Consider the following 9,748-nt stretch of genomic DNA (forward strand, 5'->3'; position numbering starts at 1 on the left):
ATCTGCTACAACTCATGTCTATTGGAAAATTAAATTGTCCCTGTTATGTCATTAGTTAATTTGTCTTTACTTGTAATGGTTTAATTGATATTTATATATATATATATATCTAGGATGGCGACGGACATGTTGACCATATACCTGCACTATGAAGTTACAAATCAGGAAGCCAAAATGTTACAAAGATCCATGATGAGGCGTGATGTCTTGTATTATGACTTAATCTTGATGATCGAGGAAGTTGGCTTTCAGGCAATTGACTTTCTGTACTATGCGAAAAAACCCTGTCTAGGCAGCTCCTACTTAGTTCACATTTATGATCAAGGTCTTGTGTTGAAAATGTTGTCCGACCCTGAGATTGTGAAAGCTGTCCATCTGTATGTGTCTAAGGAGAAGGTTGACGATCATATTGCTCCGCCTAGTAAGCAAATTCATATTGGTCCATCTAACCATCCGAATGAGAGTGTTCTCTTACAACACGGTGGTGTCTCTGCTGAAGGGGCAGGGCAACTTACTATGGGAATGCCGCAAAGTATCCCTCTTGAACCATGCTTATTACATATCTGTATCTACTGTTGTAATTATTGGAATAAAAGATGTATGGTCGTTCTGCAGGACCATGATGTCAACCAATTACAAATTCAACAGAATTCATCATCATCACAAGACCATGTTATTGATTCTGTGCCAGAGGTAATTTTTGTGTGCTTTTGAGTTTTGAAGTTGTAGCTTTCTGTAGCGTCAAGGTATGAATATCATTCCATCTAATATTATTGTATCCTGGTAGGTGAGGGAAACCAGGGATCTTACAGGTGAATCTGTTTCAAGAACGAACCAGCAGGGGACTAGAACTGAACACCCACACCCAGCTCGCTCAAAAAGAAAGCGTACTTCTTCCATCAAGGTAAAGATTCACCAAGGAGCATGGTTTACTGCACCCAAATTCCCAACCCAAACCACATTATCATGTCTGCTTGAAAAATGGATTTTGTTACAAATTTTGCTCAATCTACTGTATGCAAGTAAAGGATAAATTTAACCAAGCATGAGCAAGCGAGGTGATCTTGGGCATTAGACTTCATTGCCGGGTCCAGTTTATTTAGTTTTCTAGGGCACCTTACTGGGCTGACATTAAAAATATCTCATATTGTTCATGCAAATTATATTATCATGTCGTTGAATGCTAATATTGATCATAATATAAGCTGCTTCCAAAGTAGTTTTAAAGACTTCAACATATCCCAACAAGCGGAATGTTGCATATGGTACTATTCGGAGTACTAATCCAAGAACTAAGGTTGGTGGTATTGAGTTAGGTGCTGAATTTGCCCTTGTGCGCATAGATCAACCTATTCTTGATAATGAGGAGCTGGTAAGGGAAGTTTCTAATTGCAAGACAATTGGTGAGGCTTTCAATTCAGGATACTTAATTGCCTGGCCTTCAGCTTTTGTAAGTTAAAATCATCTCTTCCACATTTTGAAATCATATTTGTGTACATTTAATCACACATATCTAATGTGCAATTTTCTTTTATAGATTCGAGAGAAGGATAGTTGAATTGCAGCTGAATTCTTGGATCAAGAAGCAAATAAAATTGGAAGATTTTAGCTACCAATAGTTGTAGTTTACATTGATAGATTTATAAATGTAATATCATCAACATGATATTTTTCTTCATCGAATTGATGCAAATGTAATATTCTCCATAGTTGTGTTTTCTATGCTCAAAATGATATGACTGATATCTTTATTGTAATGCATATGTATCATACACTTGTATATTCATAATAAATATCTTCATATGAGTTTCTATATGTGTTGTGCTTCAGTTTCAATATCATTTTGATGCTGCCAAGCATAATAATAAAATGATTTAACTATTTACGCAATTGCATCAATTTTATTAAATAAATTTATATTCCACAAAATGGGTATTGAATTTTGTGGTTACTAATAGAAAAACAAATACATTAATTATGTTACATATTGATATAGCAGTGTTACTAATGGTGTTACTATAGCTACAAAATTTGTTACTAGACTAGTTGACTACTATAGTTATACTATTACAATATTTCGATATTATGTTACTAGTTGTGTTCCGGTGCTAAAGAAATGTGTTACCTGTTGTGTTACTATAGTTACAAAAACATGTTGCCACCGATGTTCTACGTCTATGAAAATATGTTATCGGTGTTACTATAATTACAAATATGTGTTACCCGGATGTTCGGTAACACATAACACACATGTTACTGTAATGTAATTGTAACACAATTTTTAACATATGGTAACAATTATTATGTGTGACAAATTAAGACCACCTAGTAACACGGCCTAATGAAACACATTTCAAACTGTGTTACTACATGGCCTAGTAACACACTTTTGGGCCTGTAGTAACACAAGACGGTATTACAAAAGGTCTGTCCTCTTGTTGCCTAGCTTTCATTTCTTCTAATTTTGTTGAAATGCCTTCTGCTTACTGTTTTTCATACATATTTCATCATCCTATCATACGTCTGAATATGCAATTCTATCTTTTTTGTATATGTTCCATCCTCCTATCCTGTGCTTGCCTTACATCAAAGTAGTGTTCATCTGTATCATGCATTAACCAATTATACAGAGCTAATTTTATTCATCTTTTTTTGGTTTTGACTTCATAAGGCAATTTTAGAAAATAGGAAGGAAAAGAGTAAGTTAGGGGATGTTGGTGGTCCTCTAGACTGACGCAAACAGAGACTATCTAGATTTGCCACTTCTACTGCTAATGAAGTTGAAGCCCCAAGTCTACATGATGAGTTCATCTCCCGTACTCCATCATCGCAGGTGCTTCCTCTAAGTTGATTGTGTGATAATTGATTTCATGTTGCATATGTTGTGTAGCTTGCATTTCTTCTATTTTGATTAAATTGCACCTGCTGAGTATATATGTTATACATGTGCATATGACATGCATTTCTGTGTCTAGAATACACTTCATCTATCAATCATATCATGTTCTTACATCAAAGTACTGCTGTTGTGTATCCCACATCAGTCACTCATGATTGGATGCTTTTAGCATGGCAGTTTGATAGTGGTTGCATCTTGCATTGATTTCTACATTGTACTGCTTCTAATATTTCGAAATGCCACTTATGACAAGACACTTTTAACTTGGCAGAGTGATATTGGTTGCATCTTTCATATGGTGTCTAGCTTGCATTACTTCTATTTTCTTGAATATCCTTCTGCTTAGTTTACACATCGTAGCTATGAATATGTCACACCGTCCTATTTTTCTTACATATTCCATCCTCATACGGTTGTCTTACATCAAAGTATAGCTTGTTTGTATCATGCATCAATGAGTTCTGAAGAGCGATTTTATTCTTTTGTGTTGTGGGTACGACTTGACATGGAAAAGTCAAAAAAGAGCAAGGAAAAGAACATAGTAGTGTCGGGGATATACCCCGCGGCGTAACCCGACCGGAAGTATAACCCGGCCGGACTTGGCGCTTCATCATATCCCGCCCGAGGAATGGCGATTCATGAGTCTGTCGGTTCACTACTCTGACGATTTACGAGCCTGGCGACTCAGGAATGACCCCGACGACGGGTCAGATAAAGGACTATTCCCAAGGCCCAGAAGGCCGGTTCATGTTATGGGGGGGTGGTTTAAGAGGAAAGCATAAGGAGTATTCCCTTACAAAGGAAGCAAGACTAGGACTCCACCTGTAATAGAGTAATCCTAATCCAACTAGGACTAGTCATGTAAACCGCCCCTTCAACATATATAAGGAGGGGCAGGGCTCCCCAAAGAGAGGAGGCAAGGAAGAGAAAATAATCTCTAGGTCTAGACACAACTAAGGAGGAGAGCCGGTTTATGCAGCGACTCCCTCATGAGCATAATGAGACCTAGCCACAAACAACATGTAGGGCTATTCCAGATGATGGTTCCAGGGGCCCGAAGCTGTCTAAATCCTTGTCTTGTGTGATGATCCGCTTTGCGTCTTTCGTCTCGATCAACCCCTCTCAAGCTACCACATAGATGCGTTGGCCTCATGACTAAATCCTCACACTAGGATATCTGCCATGACAAATCCACGACAGTTGGCGCCCCACCGTGGGGCTCGCGCACGGTGGTGATGAGTTCTTGGAGGGAGCTCTTCAGGGATTGAGAAGCTCGCGATCAGTCGAACGAAGAAGAGCCCGCACGGAACAATCGCGTGGGGCAGCCCAGTATGGGACAACCTTGGACAAAGCCGACGAATTCATCGTCTTTGTGATCAGAATTATGGTTAATTTCGAAGCTCGCATTATAAGCTTAGGGTTGCATCTATTGAGCCGTCTCGAAAATTACCGAAGACTGACGGGTTAGATCGCCACGGCCTAAAACAGTCAACGGGTTGTTCCGTGATGTGAATCACACAGGTGAAATCTGCAGAAGCTAGCATCAACGGATTCTACTATCCGAGTTAACAAGTCTGAAGCAACCAAACCAAGTCGACATCATCAAGAGAAAGTCCAAAAACTGGTATGGATACATGCAAGGAAAGTCACGTGCGCGGCTGACGACAGTTTTTGGGAAGGGATGAGGTCAGAGCTCTGTTTCCGTTTCCGTCTCTAAGTCGCCGCCGCACTCCACCTTGCTTGAGTCTCTACCGCAGCTGAGTGGCCGTCGGTGCCGCCACCAAACCACCTCCGCCTCTGTTTCAAGTAACCATCGCTGCGCCAGAGCCAATGGCCCCCCCTGCACAACTTGCCTTCATAGCATCCGAGCTGTCGTGGCCTGCCTGAGCCCTCGCCGAGCCACCTATTTAAAACGACTATCAATATACGGCCACGTTAAGTCGCTGTCGCTCCTTGCTGGGTCACCGGAGCCCCTCTGCCACTTGTGAGCCGCCACCACAGACTCGACTCAGCTCCAAGTCACCTCCGCCTTGGTCCTCCCGCTCCAACTCCGAGCCACCTCAACGAGCCGCTGCCGGGTTGTCCATCTACCGCGGCCGCTCCCCACGTTGGTTTCCCGTACTGCCCCGCGCGGCTCTAGCTCACTCCCGGTCTTCTCCGATTCTGAGCTCACTACTCCGAGTCACCTATAGCCTGAGCCGCGGGTCGCCCCGCTTGTACTATGCCATGTCGCCTCGCCAGCGGCGGTCTGCACTGCGCTTAGCCGCCTCGCCGGCGCTCCAGCATCTCCGATGTGGCCGGCTTGCAGGCCGCTGCCTTTTCCTCGTTGAACCTCCATGGACGTTTCCTGCCTTGGCCGGTTTGGCGCGATCGTGATATCCAATCCACCATACTGCGTCATTCGCCGGCGAGTCCGCATTACCAGGTTGTCCTGTATCTCTCTTGTGCGCGTGTGGCTCCGCTCCGGTTCTACTGCGCTCAGTTTTGCCTCTATTACAGGTTGTCGTGGCCCTGAGCCGCTGTTTCCGAGCTCGGCATTGACTCCATGACTGTGGCTCCGCCTCGTCTCACGCCATTTCCCAGGTGCTTCCAGTACTACTTAAACTAGTCCCATCGCGGCCACGCACGTGCGTCCTTGGGCCGCCCATTGCTCAACTCTGCTCCGCATGAGCCGGCCTCGGTCATCCCCGCCTACTGTCGTGGGCCATCCAACTCCGAGCCGCCAAGTCACCTCCGCAGAGTCACCAGGACCCTTTGCTGTCTCCGCCCGTCTACTGACTCGCCGCCGGCGCCTATCTCAAACTGCTGCATCGGGTCGCTGACCACCAAGTCATCTTGCCTTCTGTTACCGCTTTGCCACGCGGTGAGCCGCCAGCGCCCTGTTGAGCCGCCCGACACCTCGCGCATCCACCGCCATCTCACCCTAGTGGTGAGCCGACGCGCCACCGCGGCCTTGAGCCGCCACATCAAGCCGCCACATCGGCCGACCTTGAGTCGACACTCGCTGACCGCGCCTTTTGCCAGCCACGCCTGTCTTCCACCCGCTGTTGCGACAGATTGAGCCACCCCAGCCTCACATCAAGCCGCCTGCCGATGCCCCTGAGCCGCCCCACGCCATGTTATTCATGACAAAGATGTTGTACGACGGATATGGAGAGCGCACCAGCATAACTCTGCACTGGCGTTCGTCCGTGTCATGTTTCTCCATGAATACACGTGCAAGTCGCCACCCCCGATGTTCGGTTTACATCCCTCCGCGCCTGCAGCCGAGTCACCCGTCCGCGTGGCTTACCACGCCTGCAATTTACCTTGCTTCACCATGGTGATCATCAACTCCGTGGTGGATAAATTCCGGTTTAAATATATCAGGTGAAATCCATCCAGCGTATTTTCATATTACATAATAATCTTTTTAAAAGAGCAATTACTCTGGCTTGCAATATTTTTTGGGTGCAGGGCAAATGTTCATTGCAAGAGCGATGGTCATATAAAGGATATCATGCATCTGACCCGCCATAATGATCTATGAATATATGTGCAAGCCATGGCCTCTGCGGCCCTGTTTACATCAACACAACGACACGATTGACCCGCCCGTTCGTGCGGCTTACAACACCGCTGCCGACTCTCTCTTCTGCGCCGGCTTACAAACACCGTGGCCGACTCGCCCGTCTGCACCGGATTATAATACCACAGCCGACTCACCCGCCTGCACCGGATGATTCAATGGATAGGGCACATAAGTCGCTGCCACCATGTTTTGGTTAAACAACCAGCTGGGATGAACCGCTGGCCAGATTACTGACACAAATCATACGGAGTCATTTATAACCCGCCACAATCGACCTCAAGTTTCCGTGGATTCATATTGCGTTATCAACGCCAAGGATATACAATGAGTGTTGCAAAGGTCATTTATTCGCCACCTTGCTTCCAGTTTCAACATATGACAACAGTCCGTTGTTCAGCTATATGCCGGTTTATATCATGGTCAAGCATGGAGAGTCTCAAGACAACTCCTCGAGTCGTCTTAAGACTCGGGGGCTACGATGACATGACTCAGCAAATCTTGCCAGTTTCAGCAAATTTAAGAACCCCAGGACGATGGAGGGAAAGATAACCCGGTCCCGGAGGTTACTACTATATTGATGAAAATTTAAAGGCCGTCAGAAAATTTCTGGCTTAAAAAGTATATGACAATTACAAAATCCCGGCTCAATGAAGGAATTCCGGGTCATCAGAAGGATTCTGGTTCAAAATCCGGTTCAAGAGACATCTCTCTCTCATAAAGCGTTGAAGCTCTCAAATATCCAGTTTAAAATCCGGCTGAAGCGAAGTTAGTCTCACTGAAGCTCTCAAATGTCCGGTTTACAATCCGGTTCAAGGGAAAGATGTTTCCCACAAAGCTTTGAAGCTCTCAATATCCGGTTTAACATCCGGTTCATGAAGAAGTTATCTCTTGCAAAAAATTAAAAATTTCCAAAGAGAACTTGCTGCCATGATGTGCGGTTCAAACATGGGCATCCTGCCTTATTGGTTATCATATTATTGATCATATGGGGGCTTCCTGCTCATGGAGCATAGCTATGAATACCCTCTTGATCCGGATATCAAGCCAATATTATCATAAGAGCATAGCTCTGGTTACTTCGGTAATCCGGCTATCAAGCCAATATTATCATAAGGGGCCAAAGAGAGTCTGCTGTACATCACAGTTCAAACATGGGCATCCCTTGAGCACAGCTCACAATATCACTTGGGGGCTATGCTCGAACCATAGTCACACCTCTTGATAGGCTTAAAGCCACCAGGGAAATCACTTGGGGGCTCTGGTCGTATCCGAACCATAGCTTATACCCTCTTGATCGGCATAAGGGCACCAGGGAAATCACTTGGGGGCTTGGTCGTATCCGAACCATAGCTACACCTGTTGATAGGCATAAGGACACCAGGGAAATCACTTGGGGGCTATGGGTTCGAACCATAGTTACACCTCTTGATAGGCATAAGGGCACCAGGGAAATCACTTGGGGGCTTGGTCGTATTCGAACCATAGCTACACCTCTTGATCGGCGCAATGCTACAATTATGACTACTTGGGGGCTCTGGTCATATCCAAACCATAGCTTAAACCCTCTTGATCATACATATACATCATCACATATTGCATCATACATTGCATCATCATTACATCATCATAGCATGTATCATATGTGCATGGATACACCGGCTTATATGGCAGGAATCGGTTTTCAAACCAGGTTATATTATTCAAATCTGTAATAGCCAACATGGCTGGATTTTTATTATGGTTATCAATAACCAATGTTATGATTGAGGTTTTCAAAGTCGCTTTAGCACAATGGCTATTATTTTATTAATGGATATAATTTATTCTACAATGGAAGGAATAGTCCAGAGTCGCTACAGGCTTACGACCCGGCACTTGGGGGCTACATTATTCATGTTGAGATTACATCAAAATATGCAAGTCCCATGTCACTGCTAGCATGCACCACGGCACTTGGGGGCTAATGTAAAGTCATTTTTTGCTCACCTTATTGAAGACCTGACTCATCACATCATAATGAGCCGGCCCTTGGGGGCTACCAATTGCTCCTGTCAACAATTCAAGGTACACAAATCGTAATCCATTGTATTGAAAGGTCTGCTACTCAGTTGGTACAACACAAAGCTCTTAACCTTGTGGATGAAGGTTCAAGCCCCATGATGGTGGTTACACCATATGAGGTTATTTTCAATGAAGTATATATAATGTCCCAGCTCAATATTATCTTACTGAGCCGGCCCTTGGGGGCTACACGTTGCTGTTCAATTCTACACAATCATATTTATAAAGTCCTTGCTCATTATTGCATAATAACCCAGCCTTTGGGGGCTACACTGGTTGAAGTTTCTTAAGCATCAGACAATTACAAGTCCCAGGTTGCTGCAAGCATGACAACCCGGCACTTGGGGGCTACATATATGGAGTATTCAATTTATATGATTGAGATGAACAAACCAGATTTCTTCAAGGTTGCAACACTTATTGGAGCAAGTCTTAAGTTATCACTATGTTCTCCTCTTAAGACTTGGGGGCTACAGATATTATGCATATAAAGGAGGAACGTCTTCAAATTATCAGTTTTGAGCAAATCAGGAAGATCAATTACAAGACCCGGTGTCAACAACAATTATGACCCGGTGCCATCAATATTTATAAACCGGCAATTTTGGCAGTGATAAACCGGCAAGTTCTACATTTTCAAACCGGCTGATATCAGTTGAATATTTGAAGACCAATATTTTTGTCAAATCAAAGCATTGAAGGACGATTCAAATGGATTCTTTATTTACAAAATATCTTCTGCAAGCAAATTGATTATGAAGCTGGTCTATTGACTCCGATTTTTCAGAAGGAAGAAATGACAAGGACTTAAGGATGATCAAGTGCCGGTTTATAAGAATATTTAAACCGGAGCACAACCCTCCAAATTTGTTCTTGTGTTTATGTTGCAGATCAGTTTAACATGGATAAATCCAAATTAAACTGGGGGATAATGTCGGGGATATACTCGTTGGCGTAACCCGGCCGGAAGTATAACCCGGCCAGACTTGGCGCTTCATCATAACCCGCCCGAGGACTGGCGATTCATGAGTCTATGGGTTCACTGGTCTGACGATTTACGAGCCTGGCGACTCAGGAATGACCCCGATGACGGGTCAGATGAAGGACTAGTCCCAAGGCCCAGAAGGCCGGTTCATGTTATGGGGGCCGGTTTAACACCTTCCTTGACCATTTATCCGTAAGTAATGTTATTCATCGCAATTTGTAATATTGTCTTG

The 9,748-nt window shown here is 44.2% G+C and overlaps 1 long non-coding RNA gene across 1 annotated transcript; it reads left to right on the forward strand.

The window, feature by feature from the left end:
• The first annotated feature begins 305 nt into the window (after nt 1–305).
• LOC119297228 lies at nt 306–1,679 on the forward strand. Its single transcript, XR_005145583.1, has 5 exons — nt 306–532; nt 616–693; nt 788–904; nt 1,344–1,450; nt 1,538–1,679. It is a non-coding gene; the product is annotated as an uncharacterized LOC119297228 (long non-coding RNA).
• The last annotated feature ends 8,069 nt before the right edge of the window (nt 1,680–9,748 follow it).

Source organism: Triticum dicoccoides, chromosome 5A (assembly GCF_002162155.2).
Source record: "Triticum dicoccoides isolate Atlit2015 ecotype Zavitan chromosome 5A, WEW_v2.0, whole genome shotgun sequence".
Taxonomy (NCBI): Eukaryota; Viridiplantae; Streptophyta; class Magnoliopsida; order Poales; family Poaceae; genus Triticum; species Triticum dicoccoides.